The following is a 23,624-nucleotide window of genomic DNA, read 5'->3' on the forward strand; positions in this document are numbered from 1 at the left end:
CGTCTTTAGCCAGACAGAGTATAACAATTTTCCTTAAGTTATGGGGATAGAAAGTTTGTGAAAGGGGGTATAGCTCAGTCGTAGAGCATTCGACTGCAGATCGAGAGGTCCCCGGTTCAATCCCGGGTGCCCCCTTCATTTTTCAGTATCTTGAAAAAACAAATAACGATTGTCGCATTTAGTTGCAAATACATGTTTGAAATGATTGAGATGCACTCCGCACGCCATACCGAAGGCTTTGGAGCAACATTTCAATGGGGGGATCGCAGGCCAGGGTCTTGCAGGTCATCGTCCTCCCGCTAAGGCGTCGAACTGTAAGAAATCCACTTGCTTGGGGAAGAATCTTGTACGCTGAATTTGATAGAATATGGTGCTAGGCAAAAGTTTTCATATACTGCTGCACGGAGAAACAAAAATTGGAGGAGCTGGGATTTGAACCCAGGACTTTCTGCATGCGAAGCAGACACTCTACCACTGAGTTACACCCCCGCCAGAGCAAGTACATCTGGGAAGAGTCTCTCGTGGATCCTACTGTCATTATTTCTTAGGTTTGAACGGTACAGTAAGTGTTCGAGGAACCTATTCATGATAAGAGCTTAGCAGCGTCGACTCCGTGGCGCAACGGTAGCGCGTCTGACTCCAGATCAGAAGGTTGCGTGTTCAAATCACGTCGGGGTCACAGTGAAATTTTCGTTTACGGAAGCCATGGACGAGTATGTCAATTTAATCAGATACCAAACGATTACAGAGAACGGACGAACAGAACCAGCTTGAAAAAAGCTACTAGTGAATTTTCGCATTCTGACATTAAGGTGAAGGCGCCGACTCGCACTTTCTCCAGGCGCGAAGTGTCTAATATTTTTGTTATTTATATCGTTTAACGCTAATATATAACTGAGAGATAATGATTACGCAATATTTTGCTCGATTAGACGTCTTTAGCCAGACAGAGTATAACAATTTTCCTTAAGTTATGGGGATAGAAAGTTTGTGAAAGGGGGTATAGCTCAGTCGTAGAGCATTCGACTGCAGATCGAGAGGTCCCCGGTTCAATCCCGGGTGCCCCCTTCATTTTTCAGTATCTTGAAAAAACAAATAACGATTGTCGCATTTAGTTGCAAATACATGTTTGAAATGATTGAGATGCACTCCGCACGCCATACCGAAGGCTTTGGAGCAACATTTCAATGGGGGGATCGCAGGCCAGGGTCTTGCAGGTCATCGTCCTCCCGCTAAGGCGTCGAACTGTAAGAAATCCACTTGCTTGGGGAAGAATCTTGTACGCTGAATTTGATAGAATATGGTGCTAGGCAAAAGTTTTCATATACTGCTGCACGGAGAAACAAAAATTGGAGGAGCTGGGATTTGAACCCAGGACTTTCTGCATGCGAAGCAGACACTCTACCACTGAGTTACACCCCCGCCAGAGCAAGTACATCTGGGAAGAGTCTCTCGTGGATCCTACTGTCATTATTTCTTAGGTTTGAACGGTACAGTAAGTGTTCGAGGAACCTATTCATGATAAGAGCTTAGCAGCGTCGACTCCGTGGCGCAACGGTAGCGCGTCTGACTCCAGATCAGAAGGTTCCGTGTTCAAATCACGTCGGGGTCACAGTGAAATTTTCGTTTACGGAAGCCATGGACGAGTATGTCAATTTAATCAGATACCAAACGATTACAGAGAACGGACGAACAGAACCTGCTTGAAAAAAGCTACTAGTGAATTTTCGCATTCTGACATTAAGGTGAAGGCGCCGACTCGCACTTTCTCCAGGCGCGAAGTGTCTAATATTTTTGTTATTTATATCGTTTAACGCTAATATATAACTGAGAGATAATGATTACGCAATATTTTGCTCGATTAGACGTCTTTAGCCAGACAGAGTATAACAATTTTCCTTAAGTTATGGGGATAGAAAGTTTGTGAAAGGGGGTATAGCTCAGTCGTAGAGCATTCGACTGCAGATCGAGAGGTCCCCGGTTCAATCCCGGGTGCCCCCTTCATTTTTCAGTATCTTGAAAAAACAAATAACGATTGTCGCATTTAGTTGCAAATACATGTTTGAAATGATTGAGATGCACTCCGCACGCCATACCGAAGGCTTTGGAGCAACATTTCAATGGGGGGATCGCAGGCCAGGGTCTTGCAGGTCATCGTCCTCCCGCTAAGGCGTCGAACTGTAAGAAATCCACTTGCTTGGGGAAGAATCTTGTACGCTGAATTTGATAGAATATGGTGCTAGGCAAAAGTTTTCATATACTGCTGCACGGAGAAACAAAAATTGGAGGAGCTGGGATTTGAACCCAGGACTTTCTGCATGCGAAGCAGACACTCTACCACTGAGTTACACCCCCGCCAGAGCAAGTACATCTGGGAAGAGTCTCTCGTGGATCCTACTGTCATTATTTCTTAGGTTTGAACGGTACAGTAAGTGTTCGAGGAACCTATTCATGATAAGAGCTTAGCAGCGTCGACTCCGTGGCGCAACGGTAGCGCGTCTGACTCCAGATCAGAAGGTTGCGTGTTCAAATCACGTCGGGGTCACAGTGAAATTTTCGTTTACGGAAGCCATGGACGAGTATGTCAATTTAATCAGATACCAAACGATTACAGAGAACGGACGAACAGAACCTGCTTGAAAAAAGCTACTAGTGAATTTTCGCATTCTGACATTAAGGTGAAGGCGCCGACTCGCACTTTCTCCAGGCGCGAAGTGTCTAATATTTTTGTTATTTATATCGTTTAACGCTAATATATAACTGAGAGATAATGATTACGCAATATTTTGCTCGATTAGACGTCTTTAGCCAGACAGAGTATAATAATTTTCCTTAAGTTATGGGGATAGAAAGTTTGTGAAAGGGGGTATAGCTCAGTCGTAGAGCATTCGACTGCAGATCGAGAGGTCCCCGGTTCAATCCCGGGTGCCCCTTTCATTTTTCAGTATCTTGAAAAAACAAATAACGATTGTCGCATTTAGTTGCAAATACATGTTTGAAATGATTGAGATGCACTCCGCACGCCATACCGAAGGCTTTGGAGCAACATTTCAATGGGGGGATCGCAGGCCAGGGTCTTGCAGGTCATCGTCCTCCCGCTAAGGCGTCGAACTGTAAGAAATCCACTTGCTTGGGGAAGAATCTTGTACGCTGAATTTGATAGAATATGGTGCTAGGCAAAAGTTTTCATATACTGCTGCACGGAGAAACAAAAATTGGAGGAGCTGGGATTTGAACCCAGGACTTTCTGCATGCGAAGCAGACACTCTACCACTGAGTTACACCCCCGCCAGAGCAAGTACATCTGGGAAGAGTCTCTCGTGGATCCTACTGTCATTATTTCTTAGGTTTGAACGGTACAGTAAGTGTTCGAGGAACCTATTCATGATAAGAGCTTAGCAGCGTCGACTCCGTGGCGCAACAGTAGCGCGTCTGACTCCAGATCAGAAGGTTGCGTGTTCAAATCACGTCGGGGTCACAGTGAAATTTTCGTTTACGGAAGCCATGGACGAGTATGTCAATTTAATCAGATACCAAACGATTACAGAGAACGGACGAACAGAACCTGCTTGAAAAAAGCTACTAGTGAATTTTCGCATTCTGACATTAAGGTGAAGGCGCCGACTCGCACTTTCTCCAGGCGCGAAGTGTCTAATATTTTTGTTATTTATATCGTTTAACGCTAATATATAACTGAGAGATAATGATTACGCAATATTTTGCTCGATTAGACGTCTTTAGCCAGACAGAGTATAACAATTTTCCTTAAGTTATGGGGATAGAAAGTTTGTGAAAGGGGGTATAGCTCAGTCGTAGAGCATTCGACTGCAGATCGAGAGGTCCCCGGTTCAATCCCGGGTGCCCCCTTCATTTTTCAGTATCTTGAAAAAACAAATAACGATTGTCGCATTTAGTTGCAAATACATGTTTGAAATGATTGAGATGCACTCCGCACGCCATACCGAAGGCTTTGGAGCAACATTTCAATGGGGGGATCGCAGGCCAGGGTCTTGCAGGTCATCGTCCTCCCGCTAAGGCGTCGAACTGTAAGAAATCCACTTGCTTGGGGAAGAATCTTGTACGCTGAATTTGATAGAATATGGTGCTAGGCAAAAGTTTTCATATACTGCTGCACGGAGAAACAAAAATTGGAGGAGCTGGGATTTGAACCCAGGACTTTCTGCATGCGAAGCAGACACTCTACCACTGAGTTACACCCCCGCCAGAGCAAGTACATCTGGGAAGAGTCTCTCGTGGATCCTACTGTCATTATTTCTTAGGTTTGAACGGTACAGTAAGTGTTCGAGGAACCTATTCATGATAAGAGCTTAGCAGCGTCGACTCCGTGGCGCAACGGCAGCGCGTCTGACTCCAGATCAGAAGGTTGCGTGTTCAAATCACGTCGGGGTCACAGTGAAATTTTCGTTTACGGAAGCCATGGACGAGTATGTCAATTTAATCAGATACCAAACGATTACAGAGAACGGACGAACAGAACCTGCTTGAAAAAAGCTACTAGTGAATTTTCGCATTCTGACATTAAGGTGAAGGCGCCGACTCGCACTTTCTCCAGGCGCGAAGTGTCTAATATTTTTGTTATTTATATCGTTTAACGCTAATATATAACTGAGAGATAATGATTACGCAATATTTTGCTCGATTAGACGTCTTTAGCCAGACAGAGTATAACAATTTTCCTTAAGTTATGGGGATAGAAAGTTTGTGAAAGGGGGTATAGCTCAGTCGTAGAGCATTCGACTGCAGATCGAGAGGTCCCCGGTTCAATCCCGGGTGCCCCCTTCATTTTTCAGTATCTTGAAAAAACAAATAACGATTGTCGCATTTAGTTGCAAATACATGTTTGAAATGATTGAGATGCACTCCGCACGCCATACCGAAGGCTTTGGAGCAACATTTCAATGGGGGGATCGCAGGCCAGGGTCTTGCAGGTCATCGTCCTCCCGCTAAGGCGACGAACTGTAAGAAATCCACTTGCTTGGGGAAGAATCTTGTACGCTGAATTTGATAGAATATGGTGCTAGGCAAAAGTTTTCATATACTGCTGCACGGAGAAACAAAAATTGGAGGAGCTGGGATTTGAACCCAGGACTTTCTGCATGCGAAGCAGACACTCTACCACTGAGTTACACCCCCGCCAAAGCAAGTACATCTGGGAAGAGTCTCTCGTGGATCCTACTGTCATTATTTCTTAGGTTTGAACGGTACAGTAAGTGTTCGAGGAACCTATTCATGATAAGAGCTTAGCAGCGTCGACTCCGTGGCGCAACGGTAGTGCGTCTGACTCCAGATCAGAAGGTTGCGTGTTCAAATCACGTCGGGGTCACAGTGAAATTTTCGTTTACGGAAGCCATGGACGAGTATGTCAATTTAATCAGATACCAAACGATTACAGAGAACGGACGAACAGAACCTGCTTGAAAAAAGCTACTAGTGAATTTTCGCATTCTGACATTAAGGTGAAGGCGCCGACTCGCACTTTCTCCAGGCGCGAAGTGTCTAATATTTTTGTTATTTATATCGTTTAACGCTAATATATAACTGAGAGATAATGATTACGCAATATTTTGCTCGATTAGACGTCTTTAGCCAGACAGAGTATAATAATTTTCCTTAAGTTATGGGGATAGAAAGTTTGTGAAAGTGGGTATAGCTCAGTCGTAGAGCATTCGACTGCAGATCGAGAGGTCCCCGGATCAATCCCGGGTGCCCCCTTCATTTTTCAGTATCTTGAAAAAACAAATAACGATTGTCGCATTTAGTTGCAAATACATGTTTGAAATGATTGAGATGCACTCCGCACGCCATACCGAAGGCTTTGGAGCAACATTTCAATGGGGGGATCGCAGGCCAGGATCTTGCAGGTCATCGTCCTCCCGCTAAGGCGTCGAACTGTAAGAAATCCACTTGCTTGGGGAAGAATCTTGTACGCTGAATTTGATAGAATATGGTGCTAGGCAAAAGTTTTCATATACTGCTGCACGGAGAAACAAAAACTGGAGGAGCTGGGATTTGAACCCAGGACTTTCTGCATGCGAAGCAGACACTCTACCACTGAGTTACACCCCCGCCAGAGCAAGTACATCTGGGAAGAGTCTCTCGTGGATCCTACTGTCATTATTTCTTAGGTTTGAACGGTACAGTAAGTGTTCGAGGAACCTATTCATGATAAAAGCTTAGCAGCGTCGACTCCGTGGCGCAACGGTAGCGCGTCTGACTCCAGATCAGAAGGTTGCGTGTTCAAATCACGTCGGGGTCACAGTGAAATTTTCGTTTACGGAAGCCATGGACGAGTATGTCAATTTAATCAGATACCAAACGATTACAGAGAACGGACGAACAGAACCTGCTTGAAAAAAGCTACTAGTGAATTTTCGCATTCTGACATTAAGGTGAAGGCGCCGACTCGCACTTTCTCCAGGCGCGAAGTGTCTAATATTTTTGTTATTTATATCGTTTAACGCTAATATATAACTGAGAGATAATGATTACGCAATATTTTGCTCGATTAGACGTCTTTAGCCAGACAGAGTATAACAATTTTCCTTAAGTTATGGGGATAGAAAGTTTGTGAAAGGGGGTATAGCTCAGTCGTAGAGCATTCGACTGCAGATCGAGAGGTCCCCGGTTCAATCCCGGGTGCCCCCTTCATTTTTCAGTATCTTGAAAAAACAAATAACGATTGTCGCATTTAGTTGCAAATACATGTTTGAAATGATTGAGATGCACTCCGCACGCCATACCGAAGGCTTTGGAGCAACATTTCAATGGGGGGATCGCAGGCCAGGGTCTTGCAGGTCATCGTCCTCCCGCTAAGGCGTCGAACTGTAAGAAATCCACTTGCTTGGGGAAGAATCTTGTACGCTGAATTTGATAGAATATGGTGCTAGGCAAAAGTTTTCATATACTGCTGCACGGAGAAACAAAAATTGGAGGAGCTGGGATTTGAACCCAGGACTTTCTGCATGCGAAGCAGACACTCTACCACTGAGTTACACCCCCGCCAGAGCAAGTACATCTGGGAAGAGTCTCTCGTGGATCCTACTGTCATTATTTCTTAGGTTTGAACGGTACAGTAAGTGTTCGAGGAACCTATTCATGATAAGTGCTTAGCAGCGTCGACTCCGTGGCGCAACGGTAGCGCGTCTGACTCCAGATCAGAAGGTTGCGTGTTCAAATCACGTCGGGGTCACAGTGAAATTTTCGTTTACGGAAGCCATGGACGAGTATGTCAATTTAATCAGATACCAAACGATTACAGAGAACGGACGAACAGAACCTGCTTGAAAAAAGCTACTAGTGAATTTTCGCATTCTGACATTAAGGTGAAGGCGCCGACTCGCACTTTCTCCAGGCGCGAAGTGTCTAATATTTTTGTTATTTATATCGTTTAACGCTAATATATAACTGAGAGATAATGATTACGCAATATTTTGCTCGATTAGACGTCTTTAGCCAGACAGAGTATAATAATTTTCCTTAAGTTATGGGGATAGAAAGTTTGTGAAAGGGGGTATAGCTCAGTCGTAGAGCATTCGACTGCAGATCGAGAGGTCCCCGGTTCAATCCCGGGTGCCCCCTCCATTTTTCAGTATCTTGAAAAAGCAAATAACGATTGTCGCATTTAGTTGCAAATACATGTTTGAAATGATTGAGATGCACTCCGCACGCCATACCGAAGGCTTTGGAGCAACATTTCAATGGGGGGATCGCAGGCCAGGGTCTTGCAGGTCATCGTCCTCCCGCTAAGGCGTCGAACTGTAAGAAATCCACTTGCTTGGGGAAGAATCTTGTACGCTGAATTTGATAGAATATGGTGCTAGGCAAAAGTTTTCATATACTGCTGCACGGAGAAACAAAAATTGGAGGAGCTGGGATTTGAACCCAGGACTTTCTGCATGCGAAGCAGACACTCTACCACTGAGTTACACCCCCGCCAGAGCAAGTACATCTGGGAAGAGTCTCTCGTGGATCCTACTGTCATTATTTCTTAGGTTTGAACGGTACAGTAAGTGTTCGAGGAACCTATTCATGATAAGAGCTTAGCAGCGTCGACTCCGTGGCGCAACGGTAGCGCGTCTGACTCCAGATCAGAAGGTTGCGTGTTCAAATCACGTCGGGGTCACAGTGAAATTTTCGTTTACGGAAGCCATGGACGAGTATGTCAATTTAATCAGATACCAAACGATTACAGAGAACGGACGAACAGAACCTGCTTGAAAAAAGCTACTAGTGAATTTTCGCATTCTGACATTAAGGTGAAGGCGCCGACTCGCACTTTCTCCAGGCGCGAAGTGTCTAATATTTTTGTTATTTATATCGTTTAACGCTAATATATAACTGAGAGATAATGATTACGCAATATTTTGCTCGATTAGACGTCTTTAGCCAGACAGAGTATAACAATTTTCCTTAAGTTATGGTGATAGAAAGTTTGTGAAAGGGGGTATAGCTCAGTCGTAGAGCATTCGACCGCAGATCGAGAGGTCCCCGGTTCAATCCCGGGTGCCCCCTTCATTTTTCAGTATCTTGAAAAAACAAATAACGATTGTCGCATTTAGTTGCAAATACATGTTTGAAATGATTGAGATGCACTCCGCACGCCATACCGAAGGCTTTGGAGCAACATTTCAATGGGGGGATCGCAGGCCAGGGTCTTGCAGGTCATCGTCCTCCCGCTAAGGCGTCGAACTGTAAGAAATCCACTTGCTTGGGGAAGAATCTTGTACGCTGAATTTGATAGAATATGGTGCTAGGCAAAAGTTTTCATATACTGCTGCACGGAGAAACAAAAATTGGAGGAGCTGGGATTTGAACCCAGGACTTTCTGCATGCGAAGCAGACACTCTACCACTGAGTTACACCCCCGCCAGAGCAAGTACATCTGGGAAGAGTCTCTCGTGGATCCTACTGTCATTATTTCTTAGGTTTGAACGGTACAGTAAGTGTTCGAGGAACCTATTCATGATAAGAGCTTAGCAGCGTCGACTCCGTGGCGCAACGGTAGCGCGTCTGACTCCAGATCAGAAGGTTGCGTGTTCAAATCACGTCGGGGTCACAGTGAAATTTTCGTTTACGGAAGCCATGGACGAGTATGTCAATTTAATCAGATACCAAACGATTACAGAGAACGGACGAACAGAACCTGCTTGAAAAAAGCTACTAGTGAATTTTCGCATTCTGACATTAAGGTGAAGGCGCCGACTCGCACTTTCTCCAGGCGCGAAGTGTCTAATATTTTTGTTATTTATATCGTTTAACGCTAATATATAACTGAGAGATAATGATTACGCAATATTTTGCTCGATTAGACGTCTTTAGCCAGACAGAGTATAACAATTTTCCTTAAGTTATGGGGATAGAAAGTTTGTGAAAGGGGGTATAGCTCAGTCGTAGAGCATTCGACTGCAGATCGAGAGGTCCCCGGTTCAATCCCGGGTGCCCCCTTCATTTTTCAGTATCTTGAAAAAACAAATAACGATTGTCGCATTTAGTTGCAAATACATGTTTGAAATGATTGAGATGCACTCCGCACGCCATACCGAAGGCTTTGGAGCAACATTTCAATGGGGGGATCGCAGGCCAGGGCCTTGCAGGTCATCGTCCTCCCGCTAAGGCGTCGAACTGTAAGAAATCCACTTGCTTGGGGAAGAATCTTGTACGCTGAATTTGATAGAATATGGTGCTAGGCAAAAGTTTTCATATACTGCTGCACGGAGAAACAAAAATTGGAGGAGCTGGGATTTGAACCCAGGACTTTCTGCATGCGAAGCAGACACTCTACCACTGAGTTACACCCCCGCCAGAGCAAGTACATCTGGGAAGAGTCTCTCGTGGATCCTACTGTCATTATTTCTTAGGTTTGAACGGTACAGTAAGTGTTCGAGGAACCTATTCATGATAAGAGCTTAGCAGCGTCGACTCCGTGGCGCAACGGTAGCGCGTCTGACTCCAGATCAGGAGGTTGCGTGTTCAAATCACGTCGGGGTCACAGTGAAATTTTCGTTTACGGAAGCCATGGACGAGTATGTCAATTTAATCAGATACCAAACGATTACAGAGAACGGACGAACAGAACCTGCTTGAAAAAAGCTACTAGTGAATTTTCGCATTCTGACATTAAGGTGAAGGCGCCGACTCGCACTTTCTCCAGGCGCGAAGTGTCTAATATTTTTGTTATTTATATCGTTTAACGCTAATATATAACTGAGAGATAATGATTACGCAATATTTTGCTCGATTAGACGTCTTTAGCCAGACAGAGTATAACAATTTTCCTTAAGTTATGGGGATAGAAAGTTTGTGAAAAGGGGTATAGCTCAGTCGTAGAGCATTCGACTGCAGATCGAGAGGTCCCCGGTTCAATCCCGGGTGCCCCCTTCATTTTTCAGTATCTTGAAAAAACAAATAACGATTGTCGCATTTAGTTGCAAATACATGTTTGAAATGATTGAGATGCACTCCGCACGCCATACCGAAGGCTTTGGAGCAACATTTCAATGGGGGGATCGCAGGCCAGGGTCTTGCAGGTCATCGTCCTCCCGCTAAGGCGTCGAACTGTAAGAAATCCACTTGCTTGGGGAAGAATCTTGTACGCTGAATTTGATAGAACATGGTGCTAGGCAAAAGTTTTCATATACTGCTGCACGGAGAAACAAAAATTGGAGGAGCTGGGATTTGAACCCAGGACTTTCTGCATGCGAAGCAGACACTCTACCACTGAGTTACACCCCCGCCAGAGCAAGTACATCTGGGAAGAGTCTCTCGTGGATCCTACTGTCATTATTTCTTAGGTTTGAACGGTACAGTAAGTGTTCGAGGAACCTATTCATGATAAGAGCTTAGCAGCGTCGACTCCGTGGCGCAACGGTAGCGCGTCTGACTCCAGATCAGAAGGTTGCGTGTTCAAATCACGTCGGGGTCACAGTGAAATTTTCGTTTACGGAAGCCATGGACGAGTATGTCAATTTAATCAGATACCAAACGATTACAGAGAACGGACGAACAGAACCTGCTTGAAAAAAGCTACTAGTGAATTTTCGCATTCTGACATTAAGGTGAAGGCGCCGACTCGCACTTTCTCCAGGCGCGAAGTGTCTAATATTTTTGTTATTTATATCGTTTAACGCTAATATATAACTGAGAGATAATGATTACGCAATATTTTGCTCGATTAGACGTCTTTAGCCAGACAGAGTATAACAATTTTCCTTAAGTTATGGGGATAGAAAGTTTGTGAAAGGGGGTATAGCTCAGTCGTAGAGCATTCGACTGCAGATCGAGAGGTCCCCGGTTCAATCCCGGGTGCCCCCTTCATTTTTCAGTATCTTGAAAAAACAAATAACGATTGTCGCATTTAGTTGCAAATACATGTTTGAAATGATTGAGATGCACTCCGCACGCCATACCGAAGGCTTTGGAGCAACATTTCAATGGGGGGATCACAGGCCAGGGTCTTGCAGGTCATCGTCCTCCCGCTAAGGCGTCGAACTGTAAGAAATCCACTTGCTTGGGGAAGAATCTTGTACGCTGAATTTGATAGAATATGGTGCTAGGCAAAAGTTTTCATATACTGCTGCACGGAGAAACAAAAATTGGAGGAGCTGGGATTTGAACCCAGGACTTTCTGCATGCGAAGCAGACACTCTACCACTGAGTTACACCCCCGCCAGAGCAAGTACATCTGGGAAGAGTCTCTCGTGGATCCTACTGTCATTATTTCTTAGGTTTGAACGGTACAGTAAGTGTTCGAGGAACCTATTCATGATAAGAGCTTAGCAGCGTCGACTCCGTGGCGCAACGGTAGCGCGTCTGACTCCAGATCAGAAGGTTGCGTGTTCAAATCACGTCGGGGTCACAGTGAAATTTTCGTTTACGGAAGCCATGGACGAGTATGTCAATTTAATCAGATACCAAACGATTACAGAGAACGGACGAACAGAACCTGCTTGAAAAAAGCTACTAGTGAATTTTCGCATTCTGACATTAAGGTGAAGGCGCCGACTCGCACTTTCTCCAGGCGCGAAGTGTCTAATATTTTTGTTATTTATATCGTTTAACGCTAATATATAACTGAGAGATAATGATTACGCAATATTTTGCTCGATTAGACGTCTTTAGCCAGACAGAGTATAACAATTTTCCTTAAGTTATGGGGATAGAAAGTTTGTGAAAGGGGGTATAGCTCAGTCGTAGAGCATTCGACTGCAGATCGAGAGGTCCCCGGTTCAATCCCGGGTGCCCCCTTCATTTTTCAGTATCTTGAAAAAACAAATAACGATTGTCGCATTTAGTTGCAAATACATGTTTGAAATGATTGAGATGCACTCCGCACGCCATACCGAAGGCTTTGGAGCAACATTTCAATGGGGGGATCGCAGGCCAGGGTCTTGCAGGTCATCGTCCTCCCGCTAAGGCGTCGAACTGTAAGAAATCCACTTGCTTGGGGAAGAATCTTGTACGCTGAATTTGATAGAATATGGTGCTAGGCAAAAGTTTTCATATACTGCTGCACGGAGAAACAAAAATTGGAGGAGCTGGGATTTGAACCCAGGACTTTCTGCATGCGAAGCAGACACTCTACCACTGAGTTACACCCCCGCCAGAGCAAGTACATCTGGGAAGAGTCTCTCGTGGATCCTACTGTCATTATTTCTTAGGTTTGAACGGTACAGTAAGTGTTCGAGGAACCTATTCATGATAAGAGCTTAGCAGCGTCGACTCCGTGGCGCAACGGTAGCGCGTCTGACTCCAGATCAGAAGGTTGCGTGTTCAAATCACGTCGGGGTCACAGTGAAATTTTCGTTTACGGAAGCCATGGACGAGTATGTCAATTTAATCAGATACCAAACGATTACAGAGAACGGACGAACAGAACCTGCTTGAAAAAAGCTACTAGTGAATTTTCGCATTCTGACATTAAGCTGAAGGCGCCGACTCGCACTTTCTCCAGGCGCGAAGTGTCTAATATTTTTGATATTTATATCGTTTAACGCTAATATATAACTGAGAGATAATGATTACGCAATATTTTGCTCGATTAGACGTCTTTAGCCAGACAGAGTATAATAATTTTCCTTAAGTTATGGGGATAGAAAGTTTGTGAAAGGGGGTATAGCTCAGTCGTAGAGCATTCGACTGCAGATCGAGATGTCCCCGGTTCAATCCCGGGTGCCCCATTCATTTTTCAGTATCTTGAAAAAACAAATAACGATTGTCGCATTTACTTGCAAATACATGTTTGAAATGATTGAGATGCACTCCGCACGCCATACCGAAGGCTTTGGAGCAACATTTCAATGGGGGGATCGCAGGCCAGGGTCTTGCAGGTCATCGTCCTCCCGCTAAGGCGTCGAACTGTAAGAAATCCACTTGCTTGGGGAAGAATCTTGTACGCTGAATTTGATAGAATATGGTGCTAGGCAAAAGTTTTCATATACTGCTGCACGGAGAAACAAAAATTGGAGGAGCTGGGATTTGAACCCAGGACTTTCTGCATGCGAAGCAGACACTCTACCACTGAGTTACACCCCCGCCAGAGCAAGTACATCTGGGAAGAGTCTCTCGTGGATCCTACTGTCATTATTTCTTAGGTTTGAACGGTACAGTAAGTGTTCGAGGAACCTATTCATGATAAGAGCTTAGCAGCGTCGACTCCGTGGCGCAACGGTAGCGCGTCTGACTCCAGATCAGAAGGTTGCGTGTTCAAATCACGTCGGGGTCACAGTGAAATTTTCGTTTACGGAAGCCATGGACGAGTATGTCAATTTAATCAGATACCAAACGATTACAGAGAACGGACGAACAGAACCTGCTTGAAAAAAGCTACTAGTGAATTTTCGCATTCTGACATTAAGGTGAAGGCGCCGACTCGCACTTTCTCCAGGCGCGAAGTGTCTAATATTTTTGTTATTTATATCGTTTAACGCTAATATATAACTGAGAGATAATGATTACGCAATATTTTGCTCGATTAGACGTCTTTAGCCAGACAGAGTATAACAATTTTCCTTAAGTTATGGGGATAGAAAGTTTGTGAAAGGGGGTATAGCTCAGTCGTAGAGCATTCGACTGCAGATCGAGAGGTCCCCGGTTCAATCCCGGGTGCCCCCTTCATTTTTCAGTATCTTGAAAAAACAAATAACGATTGTCGCATTTAGTTGCAAATACATGTTTGAAATGATTGAGATGCACTCCGCACGCCATACCGAAGGCTTTGGAGCAACATTTCAATGGGGGGATCGCAGGCCAGGGTCTTGCAGGTCATCGTCCTCCCGCTAAGGCGTCGAACTGTAAGAAATCCACTTGCTTGGGGAAGAATCTTGTACGCTGAATTTGATAGAATATGGTGCTAGGCAAAAGTTTTCATATACTGCTGCACGGAGAAACAAAAATTGGAGGAGCTGGGATTTGAACCCAGGACTTTCTGCATGCGAAGCAGACACTCTACCACTGAGTTACACCCCCGCCAGAGCAAGTACATCTGGGAAGAGTCTCTCGTGGATCCTACTGTCATTATTTCTTAGGTTTGAACGGTACAGTAAGTGTTCGAGGAACCTATTCATGATAAGAGCTTAGCAGCGTCGACTCCGTGGCGCAACGGTAGCGCGTCTGACTCCAGATCAGAAGGTTGCGTGTTCAAATCACGTCGGGGTCACAGTGAAATTTTCGTTTACGGAAGCCATGGACGAGTATGTCAATTTAATCAGATACCAAACGATTACAGAGAACGGACGAACAGAACCTGCTTGAAAAAAGCTACTAGTGAATTTTCGCATTCTGACATTAAGCTGAAGGCGCCGACTCGCACTTTCTCCAGGCGCGAAGTGTCTAATATTTTTGATATTTATATCGTTTAACGCTAATATATAACTGAGAGATAATGATTACGCAATATTTTGCTCGATTAGACGTCTTTAGCCAGACAGAGTATAATAATTTTCCTTAAGTTATGGGGATAGAAAGTTTGTGAAAGGGGGTATAGCTCAGTCGTAGAGCATTCGACTGCAGATCGAGATGTCCCCGGTTCAATCCCGGGTGCCCCATTCATTTTTCAGTATCTTGAAAAAACAAATAACGATTGTCGCATTTACTTGCAAATACATGTTTGAAATGATTGAGATGCACTCCGCACGCCATACCGAAGGCTTTGGAGCAACATTTCAATGGGGGGATCGCAGGCCAGGGTCTTGCAGGTCATCGTCCTCCCGCTAAGGCGTCGAACTGTAAGAAATCCACTTGCTTGGGGAAGAATCTTGTACGCTGAATTTGATAGAATATGGTGCTAGGCAAAAGTTTTCATATACTGCTGCACGGAGAAACAAAAATTGGAGGAGCTGGGATTTGAACCCAGGACTTTCTGCATGCGAAGCAGACACTCTACCACTGAGTTACACCCCCGCCAGAGCAAGTACATCTGGGAAGAGTCTCTCGTGGATCCTACTGTCATTATTTCTTAGGTTTGAACGGTACAGTAAGTGTTCGAGGAACCTATTCATGATAAGAGCTTAGCAGCGTCGACTCCGTGGCGCAACGGTAGCGCGTCTGACTCCAGATCAGAAGGTTGCGTGTTCAAATCACGTCGGGGTCACAGTGAAATTTTCGTTTACGGAAGCCATGGACGAGTATGTCAATTTAATCAGATACCAAACGATTACAGAGAACGGACGAACAGAACCTGCTTGAAAAAAGCTACTAGTGAATTTTCGCATTCTGACATTAAGGTGAAGGCGCCGACTCGCACTTTCTCCAGGCGCGAAGTGTCTAATATTTTTGTTATTTATATCGTTTAACGCTAATATATAACTGAGAGATAATGATTACGCAATATTTTGCTCGATTAGACGTCTTTAGCCAGACAGAGTATAACAATTTTCCTTAAGTTATGGGGATAGAAAGTTTGTGAAAGGGGGTATAGCTCAGTCGTAGAGCATTCGACTGCAGATCGAGAGGTCCCCGGTTCAATCCCGGGTGCCCCCTTCATTTTTCAGTATCTTGAAAAAACAAATAACGATTGTCGCATTTAGTTGCAAATACATGTTTGAAATGATTGAGATGCACTCCGCACGCCATACCGAAGGCTTTGGAGCAACATTTCAATGGGGGGATCGCAGGCCAGGGCCTTGCAGGTCATCGTCCTCCCGCTAAGGCGTCGAACTGTAAGAAATCCACTTGCTTGGGGAAGAATCTTGTACGCTGAATTTGATAGAATATGGTGCTAGGCAAAAGTTTTCATATACTGCTGCACGGAGAAACAAAAATTGGAGGAGCTGGGATTTGAACCCAGGACTTTCTGCATGCGAAGCAGACACTCTACCACTGAGTTACACCCCCGCCAGAGCAAGTACATCTGGGAAGAGTCTCTCGTGGATCCTACTGTCATTATTTCTTAGGTTTGAACGGTACAGTAAGTGTTCGAGGAACCTATTCATGATAAGAGCTTAGCAGCGTCGACTCCGTGGCGCAACGGTAGCGCGTCTGACTCCAGATCAGGAGGTTGCGTGTTCAAATCACGTCGGGGTCACAGTGAAATTTTCGTTTACGGAAGCCATGGACGAGTATGTCAATTTAATCAGATACCAAACGATTACAGAGAACGGACGAACAGAACCTGCTTGAAAAAAGCTACTAGTGAATTTTCGCATTCTGACATTAAGGTGAAGGCGCCGACTCGCACTTTCTCCAGGCGCGAAGTGTCTAATATTTTTGTTATTTATATCGTTTAACGCTAATATATAACTGAGAGATAATGATTACGCAATATTTTGCTCGATTAGACGTCTTTAGCCAGACAGAGTATAACAATTTTCCTTAAGTTATGGGGATAGAAAGTTTGTGAAAAGGGGTATAGCTCAGTCGTAGAGCATTCGACTGCAGATCGAGAGGTCCCCGGTTCAATCCCGGGTGCCCCCTTCATTTTTCAGTATCTTGAAAAAACAAATAACGATTGTCGCATTTAGTTGCAAATACATGTTTGAAATGATTGAGATGCACTCCGCACGCCATACCGAAGGCTTTGGAGCAACATTTCAATGGGGGGATCGCAGGCCAGGGTCTTGCAGGTCATCGTCCTCCCGCTAAGGCGTCGAACTGTAAGAAATCCACTTGCTTGGGGAAGAATCTTGTACGCTGAATTTGATAGAACATGGTGCTAGGCAAAAGTTTTCATATACTGCTGCACGGAGAAACAAAAATTGGAGGAGCTGGGATTTGAACCCAGGACTTTCTGCATGCGAAGCAGACACTCTACCACTGAGTTACACCCCCGCCAGAGCAAGTACATCTGGGAAGAGTCTCTCGTGGATCCTACTGTCATTATTTCTTAGGTTTGAACGGTACAGTAAGTGTTCGAGGAACCTATTCATGATAAGAGCTTAGCAGCGTCGACTCCGTGGCGCAACGGTAGCGCGTCTGACTCCAGATCAGAAGGTTGCGTGTTCAAATCACGTCGGGGTCACAGTGAAATTTTCGTTTACGGAAGCCATGGACGAGTATGTCAATTTAATCAGATACCAAACGATTACAGAGAACGGACGAACAGAACCTGCTTGAAAAAAGCTACTAGTGAATTTTCGCATTCTGACATTAAGGTGAAGGCGCCGACTCGCACTTTCTCCAGGCGCGAAGTGTCTAATATTTTTGTTATTTATATCGTTTAACGCTAATATATAACTGAGAGATAATGATTACGCAATATTTTGCTCGATTAGACGTCTTTAGCCAGACAGAGTATAACAATTTTCCTTAAGTTATGGGGATAGAAAGTTTGTGAAAGGGGGTATAGCTCAGTCGTAGAGCATTCGACTGCAGATCGAGAGGTCCCCGGTTCAATCCCGGGTGCCCCCTTCATTTTTCAGTATCTTGAAAAAACAAATAACGATTGTCGCATTTAGTTGCAAATACATGTTTGAAATGATTGAGATGCACTCCGCACGCCATACCGAAGGCTTTGGAGCAACATTTCAATGGGGGGATCACAGGCCAGGGTCTTGCAGGTCATCGTCCTCCCGCTAAGGCGTCGAACTGTAAGAAATCCACTTGCTTGGGGAAGAATCTTGTACGCTGAATTTGATAGAATATGGTGCTAGGCAAAAGTTTTCATATACTGCTGCACGGAGAAACAAAAATTGGAGGAGCTGGGATTTGAACCCAGGACTTTCTGCATGCGAAGCAGACACTCTACCACTGAGTTACACCCCCGCCAGAGCAAGTACATCTGGGAAGAGTCTCTCGTGGATCCTACTGTCATTATTTCTTAGGTTTGAACGGTACAGTAAGTGTTCGAGGAACCTATTCATGATAAGAGCTTAGCAGCGTCGACTCCGTGGCGCAACGGTAGCGCGTCTGACTCCAGATCAGAAGGTTGCGTGTTCAAATCACGTCGGGGTCACAGTGAAATTTTCGTTTACGGAAGCCATGGACGAGTATGTCAATTTAATCAGATACCAAACGATTACAGAGAACGGACGAACAGAACCTGCTTGAAAAAAGCTACTAGTGAATTTTCGCATTCTGACATTAAGGTGAAGGCGCCGACTCGCACTTTCTCCAGGCGCGAAGTGTCTAATATTTTTGTTATTTATATCGTTTAACGCTAATATATAACTGAGAGATAATGATTACGCAATATTTTGCTCGATTAGACGTCTTTAGCCAGACAGAGTATAACAATTTTCCTTAAGTTATGGGGATAGAAAGTTTGTGAAAGGGGGTATAGCTCAGTCGTAGAGCATTCGACTGCAGATCGAGAGGTCCCCGGTTCAATCCCGGGTGCCCCCTTCATTTTTCAGTATCTTGAAAAAACAAATAACGATTGTCGCATTTAGTTGCAAATACATGTTTGAAATGATTGAGATGCACTCCGCACGCCATACCGAAGGCTTTGGAGCAACATTTCAATGGGGGGATCGCAGGCCAGGGTCTTGCAGGTCATCGTCCTCCCGCTAAGGCGTCGAACTGTAAGAAATCCACTTGCTTGGGGAAGAATCTTGTACGCTGAATTTGATAGAATATGGTGCTAGGCAAAAGTTTTCATATACTGCTGCACGGAGAAACAAAAATTGGAGGAGCTGGGATTTGAACCCAGGACTTTCTGCATGCGAAGCAGACACTCTACCACTGAGTTACACCCCCGCCAGAGCAAGTACATCTGGGAAGAGTCTCTCGTGGATCCTACTGTCATTATTTCTTAGGTTTGAACGGTACAGTAAGTGTTCGAGGAACCTATTCATGATAAGAGCTTAGCAGCGTCGACTCCGTGGCGCAACGGTAGCGCGTCTGACTCCAGATCAGAAGGTTGCGTGTTCAAATCACGTCGGGGTCACAGTGAAATTTTCGTTTACGGAAGCCATGGACGAGTATGTCAATTTAATCAGATACCAAACGATTACAGAGAACGGACGAACAGAACCTGCTTGAAAAAAGCTACTAGTGAATTTTCGCATTCTGACATTAAGCTGAAGGCGCCGACTCGCACTTTCTCCAGGCGCGAAGTGTCTAATATTTTTGATATTTATATCGTTTAACGCTAATATATAACTGAGAGATAATGATTACGCAATATTTTGCTCGATTAGACGTCTTTAGCCAGACAGAGTATAATAATTTTCCTTAAGTTATGGGGATAGAAAGTTTGTGAAAGGGGGTATAGCTCAGTCGTAGAGCATTCGACTGCAGATCGAGATGTCCCCGGTTCAATCCCGGGTGCCCCCTTCATTTTTCAGTATCTTGAAAAAACAAATAACGATTGTCGCATTTACTTGCAAATACATGTTTGAAATGATTGAGATGCACTCCGCACGCCATACCGAAGGCTTTGGAGCAACATTTCAATGGGGGGATCGCAGGCCAGGGTCTTGCAGGTCATCGTCCTCCCGCTAAGGCGTCGAACTGTAAGAAATCCACTTGCTTGGGGAAGAATCTTGTACGCTGAATTTGATAGAATATGGTGCTAGGCAAAAGTTTTCATATACTGCTGCACGGAGAAACAAAAATTGGAGGAGCTGGGATTTGAACCCAGGACTTTCTGCATGCGAAGCAGACACTCTACCACTGAGTTACACCCCCGCCAGAGCAAGTACATCTGGGAAGAGTCTCTCGTGGATCCTACTGTCATTATTTCTTAGGTTTGAACGGTACAGTAAGTGTTCGAGGAACCTATTCATGATAAGAGCTTAGCAGCGTCGACTCCGTGGCGCAACGGTAGCGCGTCTGACTCCAGATCAGAAGGTTGCGTGTTCAAATCACGTCGGGGTCACAGAGAAATTTTCGTTTACGGAAGCCATGGACGAGTATGTCAATTTAATCAGATACCAAACGATTACAGAGAACGGACGAACAGAACCTGCTTGAAAAAAGCTACTAGTGAATTTTCGCATTCTGACATTAAGGTGAAGGCGCCGACTCGCACTTTCTCCAGGCGCGAAGTGTCTAATATTTTTGTTATTTATATCGTTTAACGCTAATATATAACTGAGAGATAATGATTACGCAATATTTTGCTCGATTAGACGTCTTTAGCCAGACAGAGTATAACAATTTTCCTTAAGTTATGGGGATAGAAAGTTTGTGAAAGGGGGTATAGCTCAGTCGTAGAGCATTCGACTGCAGATCGAGAGGGCCCCGGTTCAATCCCGGGTGCCCCCTTCATTTTTCAGTATCTTGAAAAAACAAATAACGATTGTCGCATTTAGTTGCAAATACATGTTTGAAATGATTGAGATGCACTCCGCACGCCATACCGAAGGCTTTGGAGCAACATTTCAATGGGGGGATCGCAGGCCAGGGTCTTGCAGGTCATCGTCCTCCCGCTAAGGCGTCGAACTGTAAGAAATCCACTTGCTTGGGGAAGAATCTTGTACGCTGAATTTGATAGAATATGGTGCTAGGCAAAAGTTTTCATATACTGCTGCACGGAGAAACAAAAATTGGAGGAGCTGGGATTTGAACCCAGGACTTTCTGCATGCGAAGCAGACACTCTACCACTGAGTTACACCCCCGCCAGAGCAAGTACATCTGGGAAGAGTCTCTCGTGGATCCTACTGTCATTATTTCTTAGGTTTGAACGGTACAGTAAGTGTTCGAGGAAGCTATTCATGATAAGAGCTTAGCAGCATCGACTCCGTGGCGCAACGGTAGCGCGTCTGACTCCAGATCAGAAGGTTGCGTGTTCAAATCACGTCGGGGTCACAGTGAAATTTTCGTTTACGGGAGCCATGGACGAGTATGTCAATTTAATCAGATACCAAACGATTACAGAGAACGGACGAACAGAACCTGCTTGAAAAAAGCTACTAGTGAATTTTCGCATTCTGACATTAAGGTGAAGGCGCCGACTCGCACTTTCTCCAGGCGCGAAGTGTCTAATATTTTTGTTATTTATATCGTTTAACGCTAATATATAACTGAGAGATAATGATTACGCAATATTTTGCTCGATTAGACGTCTTTAGCCAGACAGAGTATAACAATTTTCCTTAAGTTATGGGGATAGAAAGTTTGTGAAAGGGGGTATAGCTCAGTCGTAGAGCATTCGACTGCAGATCGAGAGGTCCCCGGTTCAATCCCGGGTGCCCCCTTCATTTTTCAGTATCTTGAAAAAACAAATAACGATTGTCGCATTTAGTTGCAAATACATGTTTGAAATGATTGAGATGCACTCCGCACGCCATACCGAAGGCTTTGGAGCAACATTTCAATGGGGGGATCGCAGGCCAGGGTCTTGCAGGTCATCGTCCTCCCGCTAAGGCGTCGAACTGTAAGAAATCCACTTGCTTGGGGAAGAATCTTGTACGCTGAATTTGATAGAATATGGTGCTAGGCAAAAGTTTTCATATACTGCTGCACGGAGAAACAAAAATTGGAGGAGCTGGGATTTGAACCCAGGACTTTCTGCATGCGAAGCAGACACTCTACCACTGAGTTACACCCCCGCCAGAGCAAGTACATCTGGGAAGAGTCTCTCGTGGATCCTACTGTCATTATTTCTTAGGTTTGAACGGTACAGTAAGTGTTCGAGGAACCTATTCATGATAAGAGCTTAGCAGCGTCGACTCTGTGGCGCAACGGTAGCGCGTCTGACTCCAGATCAGAAGGTTGCGTGTTCAAATCACGTCGGGGTCACAGTGAAATTTTCGTTTACGGAAGCCATGGACGAGTATGTCAATTTAATCAGATACCAAACGATTACAGAGAACGGACGAACAGAACCTGCTTGAAAAAAGCTACTAGTGAATTTTCGCATTCTGACATTAAGGTGAAGGCGCCGACTCGCACTTTCTCCAGGCGCGAAGTGTCTAATATTTTTGTTATTTATATCGTTTAACGCTAATATATAACTGAGAGATAATGATTACGCAATATTTTGCTCGATTAGACGTCTTTAGCCAGACAGAGTATAACAATTTTCCTTAAGTTATGAGGATAGAAAGTTTGTGAAAGGGGGTATAGCTCAGTCGTAGAGCATTCGACTGCAGATCGAGAGTTCCCCGGTTCAATCCCGGGTGCCCCCTTCATTTTTCAGTATCTTGAAAAAACAAATAACGATTGTCGCATTTAGTTGCAAATACATGTTTGAAATGATTGAGATGCACTCCGCACGCCATACCGAAGGCTTTGGAGCAACATTTCAATGGGGGGATCGCAGGCCAGGGTCTTGCAGGTCATCGTCCTCCCGCTAAGGCGTCGAACTGTAAGAAATCCACTTGCTTGGGGAAGAATCTTGTACGCTGAATTTGATAGAATATGGTGCTAGGCAAAAGTTTTCATATACTGCTGCACGGAGAAACAAAAATTGGAGGAGCTGGGATTTGAACCCAGGACTTTCTGCATGCGAAGCAGACACTCTACCACTGAGTTACACCCCCGCCAGAGCAAGTACATCTGGGAAGAGTCTCTCGTGGATCCTACTGTCATTATTTCTTAGGTTTGAACGGTACAGTAAGTGTTCGAGGAACCTATTCATGATAAGAGCTTAGCAGCGTCGACTCCGTGGCGCAACGGTAGCGCGTCTGACTCCAGATCAGAAGGTTGCGTGTTCAAATCACGTCGGGGTCACAGTGAAATTTTCGTTTACGGAAGCCATGGACGAGTATGTCAATTTAATCAGATACCAAACGATTACAGAGAACGGACGAACAGAACCTGCTTGAAAAAAGCTACTAGTGAATTTTCGCATTCTGACATTAAGGTGAAGGCGCCGACTCGCACTTTCTCCAGGCGCGAAGTGTCTAATATTTTTGTTATTTATATCGTTTAACGCTAATATATAACTGAGAGATAATGATTACGCAATATTTTGCTCGATTAGACGTCTTTAGCCAGACAGAGTATAATAATTTTCCTTAAGTTATGGGGATAGAAAGTTTGTGAAAGGGGGTATAGCTCAGTCGTAGAGCATTCGACTGCAGATCGAGAGGTCCCCGGTTCAATCCCGGGTGCCCCCTTCATTTTTCAGTATCTTGAAAAAACAAATAACGATTGTCGCATTTAGTTGCAAATACATGTTTGAAATGATTGAGATGCACTCCGCACGCCATACCGAAGGCTTTGGAGCAACATTTCAATGGGGGGATCGCAGGCCAGGGTCTTGCAGGTCATCGTCCTCCCG

The 23,624-nt window shown here is 44.7% G+C and overlaps 76 non-coding genes across 76 annotated transcripts; 51 read left to right on the forward strand and 25 right to left on the reverse strand.

Annotated features, from left to right (window-relative positions):
* Positions 1-63: 63 nt before the first annotated feature.
* Positions 64-135, forward strand: Trnac-gca (transfer RNA cysteine (anticodon GCA)). The gene has a single exon. It is a non-coding gene; the product is annotated as a tRNA-Cys (tRNA).
* Positions 136-417: 282 nt separating this feature from the next.
* Trnaa-cgc (transfer RNA alanine (anticodon CGC)) lies at positions 418-489 on the reverse strand. The gene has a single exon. It is a non-coding gene; the product is annotated as a tRNA-Ala (tRNA).
* A 118-nt stretch (positions 490-607) lies between these two features.
* Positions 608-679, forward strand: Trnaw-cca (transfer RNA tryptophan (anticodon CCA)). Its single transcript has one exon. It is a non-coding gene; the product is annotated as a tRNA-Trp (tRNA).
* A 317-nt stretch (positions 680-996) lies between these two features.
* On the forward strand, positions 997-1,068 carry Trnac-gca (transfer RNA cysteine (anticodon GCA)). The gene has a single exon. It is a non-coding gene; the product is annotated as a tRNA-Cys (tRNA).
* A 282-nt stretch (positions 1,069-1,350) lies between these two features.
* On the reverse strand, positions 1,351-1,422 carry Trnaa-cgc (transfer RNA alanine (anticodon CGC)). The gene has a single exon. It is a non-coding gene; the product is annotated as a tRNA-Ala (tRNA).
* A 118-nt stretch (positions 1,423-1,540) lies between these two features.
* On the forward strand, positions 1,541-1,612 carry Trnaw-cca (transfer RNA tryptophan (anticodon CCA)). Its single transcript has one exon. It is a non-coding gene; the product is annotated as a tRNA-Trp (tRNA).
* A 317-nt stretch (positions 1,613-1,929) lies between these two features.
* Positions 1,930-2,001, forward strand: Trnac-gca (transfer RNA cysteine (anticodon GCA)). Its single transcript has one exon. It is a non-coding gene; the product is annotated as a tRNA-Cys (tRNA).
* Positions 2,002-2,283: 282 nt separating this feature from the next.
* On the reverse strand, positions 2,284-2,355 carry Trnaa-cgc (transfer RNA alanine (anticodon CGC)). Its single transcript has one exon. It is a non-coding gene; the product is annotated as a tRNA-Ala (tRNA).
* A 118-nt stretch (positions 2,356-2,473) lies between these two features.
* Positions 2,474-2,545, forward strand: Trnaw-cca (transfer RNA tryptophan (anticodon CCA)). Its single transcript has one exon. It is a non-coding gene; the product is annotated as a tRNA-Trp (tRNA).
* A 317-nt stretch (positions 2,546-2,862) lies between these two features.
* Positions 2,863-2,934, forward strand: Trnac-gca (transfer RNA cysteine (anticodon GCA)). Its single transcript has one exon. It is a non-coding gene; the product is annotated as a tRNA-Cys (tRNA).
* A 282-nt stretch (positions 2,935-3,216) lies between these two features.
* On the reverse strand, positions 3,217-3,288 carry Trnaa-cgc (transfer RNA alanine (anticodon CGC)). The gene has a single exon. It is a non-coding gene; the product is annotated as a tRNA-Ala (tRNA).
* Positions 3,289-3,406: 118 nt separating this feature from the next.
* Positions 3,407-3,478, forward strand: Trnaw-cca (transfer RNA tryptophan (anticodon CCA)). Its single transcript has one exon. It is a non-coding gene; the product is annotated as a tRNA-Trp (tRNA).
* A 317-nt stretch (positions 3,479-3,795) lies between these two features.
* Positions 3,796-3,867, forward strand: Trnac-gca (transfer RNA cysteine (anticodon GCA)). Its single transcript has one exon. It is a non-coding gene; the product is annotated as a tRNA-Cys (tRNA).
* Positions 3,868-4,149: 282 nt separating this feature from the next.
* Trnaa-cgc (transfer RNA alanine (anticodon CGC)) lies at positions 4,150-4,221 on the reverse strand. Its single transcript has one exon. It is a non-coding gene; the product is annotated as a tRNA-Ala (tRNA).
* Positions 4,222-4,339: 118 nt separating this feature from the next.
* Positions 4,340-4,411, forward strand: Trnaw-cca (transfer RNA tryptophan (anticodon CCA)). The gene has a single exon. It is a non-coding gene; the product is annotated as a tRNA-Trp (tRNA).
* A 317-nt stretch (positions 4,412-4,728) lies between these two features.
* On the forward strand, positions 4,729-4,800 carry Trnac-gca (transfer RNA cysteine (anticodon GCA)). The gene has a single exon. It is a non-coding gene; the product is annotated as a tRNA-Cys (tRNA).
* Positions 4,801-5,082: 282 nt separating this feature from the next.
* On the reverse strand, positions 5,083-5,154 carry Trnaa-cgc (transfer RNA alanine (anticodon CGC)). The gene has a single exon. It is a non-coding gene; the product is annotated as a tRNA-Ala (tRNA).
* Positions 5,155-5,272: 118 nt separating this feature from the next.
* Positions 5,273-5,344, forward strand: Trnaw-cca (transfer RNA tryptophan (anticodon CCA)). Its single transcript has one exon. It is a non-coding gene; the product is annotated as a tRNA-Trp (tRNA).
* Positions 5,345-5,661: 317 nt separating this feature from the next.
* On the forward strand, positions 5,662-5,733 carry Trnac-gca (transfer RNA cysteine (anticodon GCA)). The gene has a single exon. It is a non-coding gene; the product is annotated as a tRNA-Cys (tRNA).
* Positions 5,734-6,015: 282 nt separating this feature from the next.
* On the reverse strand, positions 6,016-6,087 carry Trnaa-cgc (transfer RNA alanine (anticodon CGC)). The gene has a single exon. It is a non-coding gene; the product is annotated as a tRNA-Ala (tRNA).
* Positions 6,088-6,205: 118 nt separating this feature from the next.
* Trnaw-cca (transfer RNA tryptophan (anticodon CCA)) lies at positions 6,206-6,277 on the forward strand. The gene has a single exon. It is a non-coding gene; the product is annotated as a tRNA-Trp (tRNA).
* A 317-nt stretch (positions 6,278-6,594) lies between these two features.
* Trnac-gca (transfer RNA cysteine (anticodon GCA)) lies at positions 6,595-6,666 on the forward strand. Its single transcript has one exon. It is a non-coding gene; the product is annotated as a tRNA-Cys (tRNA).
* Positions 6,667-6,948: 282 nt separating this feature from the next.
* Positions 6,949-7,020, reverse strand: Trnaa-cgc (transfer RNA alanine (anticodon CGC)). The gene has a single exon. It is a non-coding gene; the product is annotated as a tRNA-Ala (tRNA).
* A 118-nt stretch (positions 7,021-7,138) lies between these two features.
* On the forward strand, positions 7,139-7,210 carry Trnaw-cca (transfer RNA tryptophan (anticodon CCA)). The gene has a single exon. It is a non-coding gene; the product is annotated as a tRNA-Trp (tRNA).
* Positions 7,211-7,527: 317 nt separating this feature from the next.
* On the forward strand, positions 7,528-7,599 carry Trnac-gca (transfer RNA cysteine (anticodon GCA)). The gene has a single exon. It is a non-coding gene; the product is annotated as a tRNA-Cys (tRNA).
* Positions 7,600-7,881: 282 nt separating this feature from the next.
* Trnaa-cgc (transfer RNA alanine (anticodon CGC)) lies at positions 7,882-7,953 on the reverse strand. The gene has a single exon. It is a non-coding gene; the product is annotated as a tRNA-Ala (tRNA).
* A 118-nt stretch (positions 7,954-8,071) lies between these two features.
* Trnaw-cca (transfer RNA tryptophan (anticodon CCA)) lies at positions 8,072-8,143 on the forward strand. The gene has a single exon. It is a non-coding gene; the product is annotated as a tRNA-Trp (tRNA).
* A 317-nt stretch (positions 8,144-8,460) lies between these two features.
* Trnac-gca (transfer RNA cysteine (anticodon GCA)) lies at positions 8,461-8,532 on the forward strand. The gene has a single exon. It is a non-coding gene; the product is annotated as a tRNA-Cys (tRNA).
* Positions 8,533-8,814: 282 nt separating this feature from the next.
* On the reverse strand, positions 8,815-8,886 carry Trnaa-cgc (transfer RNA alanine (anticodon CGC)). The gene has a single exon. It is a non-coding gene; the product is annotated as a tRNA-Ala (tRNA).
* A 118-nt stretch (positions 8,887-9,004) lies between these two features.
* On the forward strand, positions 9,005-9,076 carry Trnaw-cca (transfer RNA tryptophan (anticodon CCA)). Its single transcript has one exon. It is a non-coding gene; the product is annotated as a tRNA-Trp (tRNA).
* A 317-nt stretch (positions 9,077-9,393) lies between these two features.
* Positions 9,394-9,465, forward strand: Trnac-gca (transfer RNA cysteine (anticodon GCA)). The gene has a single exon. It is a non-coding gene; the product is annotated as a tRNA-Cys (tRNA).
* A 282-nt stretch (positions 9,466-9,747) lies between these two features.
* Trnaa-cgc (transfer RNA alanine (anticodon CGC)) lies at positions 9,748-9,819 on the reverse strand. Its single transcript has one exon. It is a non-coding gene; the product is annotated as a tRNA-Ala (tRNA).
* Positions 9,820-9,937: 118 nt separating this feature from the next.
* Positions 9,938-10,009, forward strand: Trnaw-cca (transfer RNA tryptophan (anticodon CCA)). Its single transcript has one exon. It is a non-coding gene; the product is annotated as a tRNA-Trp (tRNA).
* A 317-nt stretch (positions 10,010-10,326) lies between these two features.
* Trnac-gca (transfer RNA cysteine (anticodon GCA)) lies at positions 10,327-10,398 on the forward strand. Its single transcript has one exon. It is a non-coding gene; the product is annotated as a tRNA-Cys (tRNA).
* A 282-nt stretch (positions 10,399-10,680) lies between these two features.
* On the reverse strand, positions 10,681-10,752 carry Trnaa-cgc (transfer RNA alanine (anticodon CGC)). Its single transcript has one exon. It is a non-coding gene; the product is annotated as a tRNA-Ala (tRNA).
* Positions 10,753-10,870: 118 nt separating this feature from the next.
* Trnaw-cca (transfer RNA tryptophan (anticodon CCA)) lies at positions 10,871-10,942 on the forward strand. The gene has a single exon. It is a non-coding gene; the product is annotated as a tRNA-Trp (tRNA).
* Positions 10,943-11,259: 317 nt separating this feature from the next.
* On the forward strand, positions 11,260-11,331 carry Trnac-gca (transfer RNA cysteine (anticodon GCA)). Its single transcript has one exon. It is a non-coding gene; the product is annotated as a tRNA-Cys (tRNA).
* A 282-nt stretch (positions 11,332-11,613) lies between these two features.
* Trnaa-cgc (transfer RNA alanine (anticodon CGC)) lies at positions 11,614-11,685 on the reverse strand. Its single transcript has one exon. It is a non-coding gene; the product is annotated as a tRNA-Ala (tRNA).
* Positions 11,686-11,803: 118 nt separating this feature from the next.
* Trnaw-cca (transfer RNA tryptophan (anticodon CCA)) lies at positions 11,804-11,875 on the forward strand. Its single transcript has one exon. It is a non-coding gene; the product is annotated as a tRNA-Trp (tRNA).
* A 317-nt stretch (positions 11,876-12,192) lies between these two features.
* Positions 12,193-12,264, forward strand: Trnac-gca (transfer RNA cysteine (anticodon GCA)). The gene has a single exon. It is a non-coding gene; the product is annotated as a tRNA-Cys (tRNA).
* A 282-nt stretch (positions 12,265-12,546) lies between these two features.
* Positions 12,547-12,618, reverse strand: Trnaa-cgc (transfer RNA alanine (anticodon CGC)). Its single transcript has one exon. It is a non-coding gene; the product is annotated as a tRNA-Ala (tRNA).
* Positions 12,619-12,736: 118 nt separating this feature from the next.
* Positions 12,737-12,808, forward strand: Trnaw-cca (transfer RNA tryptophan (anticodon CCA)). Its single transcript has one exon. It is a non-coding gene; the product is annotated as a tRNA-Trp (tRNA).
* A 317-nt stretch (positions 12,809-13,125) lies between these two features.
* Trnac-gca (transfer RNA cysteine (anticodon GCA)) lies at positions 13,126-13,200 on the forward strand. Its single transcript has one exon. It is a non-coding gene; the product is annotated as a tRNA-Cys (tRNA).
* A 279-nt stretch (positions 13,201-13,479) lies between these two features.
* On the reverse strand, positions 13,480-13,551 carry Trnaa-cgc (transfer RNA alanine (anticodon CGC)). Its single transcript has one exon. It is a non-coding gene; the product is annotated as a tRNA-Ala (tRNA).
* Positions 13,552-13,669: 118 nt separating this feature from the next.
* Positions 13,670-13,741, forward strand: Trnaw-cca (transfer RNA tryptophan (anticodon CCA)). Its single transcript has one exon. It is a non-coding gene; the product is annotated as a tRNA-Trp (tRNA).
* A 317-nt stretch (positions 13,742-14,058) lies between these two features.
* Trnac-gca (transfer RNA cysteine (anticodon GCA)) lies at positions 14,059-14,130 on the forward strand. Its single transcript has one exon. It is a non-coding gene; the product is annotated as a tRNA-Cys (tRNA).
* Positions 14,131-14,412: 282 nt separating this feature from the next.
* Positions 14,413-14,484, reverse strand: Trnaa-cgc (transfer RNA alanine (anticodon CGC)). Its single transcript has one exon. It is a non-coding gene; the product is annotated as a tRNA-Ala (tRNA).
* Positions 14,485-14,602: 118 nt separating this feature from the next.
* Trnaw-cca (transfer RNA tryptophan (anticodon CCA)) lies at positions 14,603-14,674 on the forward strand. Its single transcript has one exon. It is a non-coding gene; the product is annotated as a tRNA-Trp (tRNA).
* Positions 14,675-14,991: 317 nt separating this feature from the next.
* Positions 14,992-15,066, forward strand: Trnac-gca (transfer RNA cysteine (anticodon GCA)). Its single transcript has one exon. It is a non-coding gene; the product is annotated as a tRNA-Cys (tRNA).
* A 279-nt stretch (positions 15,067-15,345) lies between these two features.
* Trnaa-cgc (transfer RNA alanine (anticodon CGC)) lies at positions 15,346-15,417 on the reverse strand. The gene has a single exon. It is a non-coding gene; the product is annotated as a tRNA-Ala (tRNA).
* Positions 15,418-15,535: 118 nt separating this feature from the next.
* Positions 15,536-15,607, forward strand: Trnaw-cca (transfer RNA tryptophan (anticodon CCA)). The gene has a single exon. It is a non-coding gene; the product is annotated as a tRNA-Trp (tRNA).
* Positions 15,608-15,924: 317 nt separating this feature from the next.
* Trnac-gca (transfer RNA cysteine (anticodon GCA)) lies at positions 15,925-15,996 on the forward strand. Its single transcript has one exon. It is a non-coding gene; the product is annotated as a tRNA-Cys (tRNA).
* Positions 15,997-16,278: 282 nt separating this feature from the next.
* On the reverse strand, positions 16,279-16,350 carry Trnaa-cgc (transfer RNA alanine (anticodon CGC)). The gene has a single exon. It is a non-coding gene; the product is annotated as a tRNA-Ala (tRNA).
* A 118-nt stretch (positions 16,351-16,468) lies between these two features.
* On the forward strand, positions 16,469-16,540 carry Trnaw-cca (transfer RNA tryptophan (anticodon CCA)). Its single transcript has one exon. It is a non-coding gene; the product is annotated as a tRNA-Trp (tRNA).
* Positions 16,541-16,857: 317 nt separating this feature from the next.
* On the forward strand, positions 16,858-16,929 carry Trnac-gca (transfer RNA cysteine (anticodon GCA)). Its single transcript has one exon. It is a non-coding gene; the product is annotated as a tRNA-Cys (tRNA).
* Positions 16,930-17,211: 282 nt separating this feature from the next.
* Trnaa-cgc (transfer RNA alanine (anticodon CGC)) lies at positions 17,212-17,283 on the reverse strand. Its single transcript has one exon. It is a non-coding gene; the product is annotated as a tRNA-Ala (tRNA).
* Positions 17,284-17,401: 118 nt separating this feature from the next.
* Trnaw-cca (transfer RNA tryptophan (anticodon CCA)) lies at positions 17,402-17,473 on the forward strand. The gene has a single exon. It is a non-coding gene; the product is annotated as a tRNA-Trp (tRNA).
* Positions 17,474-17,790: 317 nt separating this feature from the next.
* On the forward strand, positions 17,791-17,862 carry Trnac-gca (transfer RNA cysteine (anticodon GCA)). Its single transcript has one exon. It is a non-coding gene; the product is annotated as a tRNA-Cys (tRNA).
* A 282-nt stretch (positions 17,863-18,144) lies between these two features.
* Positions 18,145-18,216, reverse strand: Trnaa-cgc (transfer RNA alanine (anticodon CGC)). Its single transcript has one exon. It is a non-coding gene; the product is annotated as a tRNA-Ala (tRNA).
* A 118-nt stretch (positions 18,217-18,334) lies between these two features.
* Positions 18,335-18,406, forward strand: Trnaw-cca (transfer RNA tryptophan (anticodon CCA)). The gene has a single exon. It is a non-coding gene; the product is annotated as a tRNA-Trp (tRNA).
* Positions 18,407-18,723: 317 nt separating this feature from the next.
* On the forward strand, positions 18,724-18,795 carry Trnac-gca (transfer RNA cysteine (anticodon GCA)). Its single transcript has one exon. It is a non-coding gene; the product is annotated as a tRNA-Cys (tRNA).
* A 282-nt stretch (positions 18,796-19,077) lies between these two features.
* On the reverse strand, positions 19,078-19,149 carry Trnaa-cgc (transfer RNA alanine (anticodon CGC)). Its single transcript has one exon. It is a non-coding gene; the product is annotated as a tRNA-Ala (tRNA).
* A 118-nt stretch (positions 19,150-19,267) lies between these two features.
* Trnaw-cca (transfer RNA tryptophan (anticodon CCA)) lies at positions 19,268-19,339 on the forward strand. The gene has a single exon. It is a non-coding gene; the product is annotated as a tRNA-Trp (tRNA).
* Positions 19,340-19,656: 317 nt separating this feature from the next.
* Positions 19,657-19,728, forward strand: Trnac-gca (transfer RNA cysteine (anticodon GCA)). Its single transcript has one exon. It is a non-coding gene; the product is annotated as a tRNA-Cys (tRNA).
* Positions 19,729-20,010: 282 nt separating this feature from the next.
* Positions 20,011-20,082, reverse strand: Trnaa-cgc (transfer RNA alanine (anticodon CGC)). The gene has a single exon. It is a non-coding gene; the product is annotated as a tRNA-Ala (tRNA).
* A 118-nt stretch (positions 20,083-20,200) lies between these two features.
* Positions 20,201-20,272, forward strand: Trnaw-cca (transfer RNA tryptophan (anticodon CCA)). Its single transcript has one exon. It is a non-coding gene; the product is annotated as a tRNA-Trp (tRNA).
* Positions 20,273-20,589: 317 nt separating this feature from the next.
* Positions 20,590-20,661, forward strand: Trnac-gca (transfer RNA cysteine (anticodon GCA)). The gene has a single exon. It is a non-coding gene; the product is annotated as a tRNA-Cys (tRNA).
* A 282-nt stretch (positions 20,662-20,943) lies between these two features.
* Trnaa-cgc (transfer RNA alanine (anticodon CGC)) lies at positions 20,944-21,015 on the reverse strand. Its single transcript has one exon. It is a non-coding gene; the product is annotated as a tRNA-Ala (tRNA).
* Positions 21,016-21,133: 118 nt separating this feature from the next.
* Positions 21,134-21,205, forward strand: Trnaw-cca (transfer RNA tryptophan (anticodon CCA)). Its single transcript has one exon. It is a non-coding gene; the product is annotated as a tRNA-Trp (tRNA).
* A 317-nt stretch (positions 21,206-21,522) lies between these two features.
* On the forward strand, positions 21,523-21,594 carry Trnac-gca (transfer RNA cysteine (anticodon GCA)). Its single transcript has one exon. It is a non-coding gene; the product is annotated as a tRNA-Cys (tRNA).
* Positions 21,595-21,876: 282 nt separating this feature from the next.
* Trnaa-cgc (transfer RNA alanine (anticodon CGC)) lies at positions 21,877-21,948 on the reverse strand. Its single transcript has one exon. It is a non-coding gene; the product is annotated as a tRNA-Ala (tRNA).
* A 118-nt stretch (positions 21,949-22,066) lies between these two features.
* On the forward strand, positions 22,067-22,138 carry Trnaw-cca (transfer RNA tryptophan (anticodon CCA)). Its single transcript has one exon. It is a non-coding gene; the product is annotated as a tRNA-Trp (tRNA).
* Positions 22,139-22,455: 317 nt separating this feature from the next.
* Positions 22,456-22,527, forward strand: Trnac-gca (transfer RNA cysteine (anticodon GCA)). Its single transcript has one exon. It is a non-coding gene; the product is annotated as a tRNA-Cys (tRNA).
* Positions 22,528-22,809: 282 nt separating this feature from the next.
* Positions 22,810-22,881, reverse strand: Trnaa-cgc (transfer RNA alanine (anticodon CGC)). The gene has a single exon. It is a non-coding gene; the product is annotated as a tRNA-Ala (tRNA).
* Positions 22,882-22,999: 118 nt separating this feature from the next.
* Trnaw-cca (transfer RNA tryptophan (anticodon CCA)) lies at positions 23,000-23,071 on the forward strand. The gene has a single exon. It is a non-coding gene; the product is annotated as a tRNA-Trp (tRNA).
* A 317-nt stretch (positions 23,072-23,388) lies between these two features.
* On the forward strand, positions 23,389-23,460 carry Trnac-gca (transfer RNA cysteine (anticodon GCA)). The gene has a single exon. It is a non-coding gene; the product is annotated as a tRNA-Cys (tRNA).
* The last annotated feature ends 164 nt before the right edge of the window (positions 23,461-23,624 follow it).

The sequence above is a fragment of the Schistocerca gregaria genome, chromosome 3 (genome assembly GCF_023897955.1).
Source record: "Schistocerca gregaria isolate iqSchGreg1 chromosome 3, iqSchGreg1.2, whole genome shotgun sequence".
Lineage (NCBI taxonomy): Eukaryota > Metazoa > Arthropoda > Insecta > Orthoptera > Acrididae > Schistocerca > Schistocerca gregaria.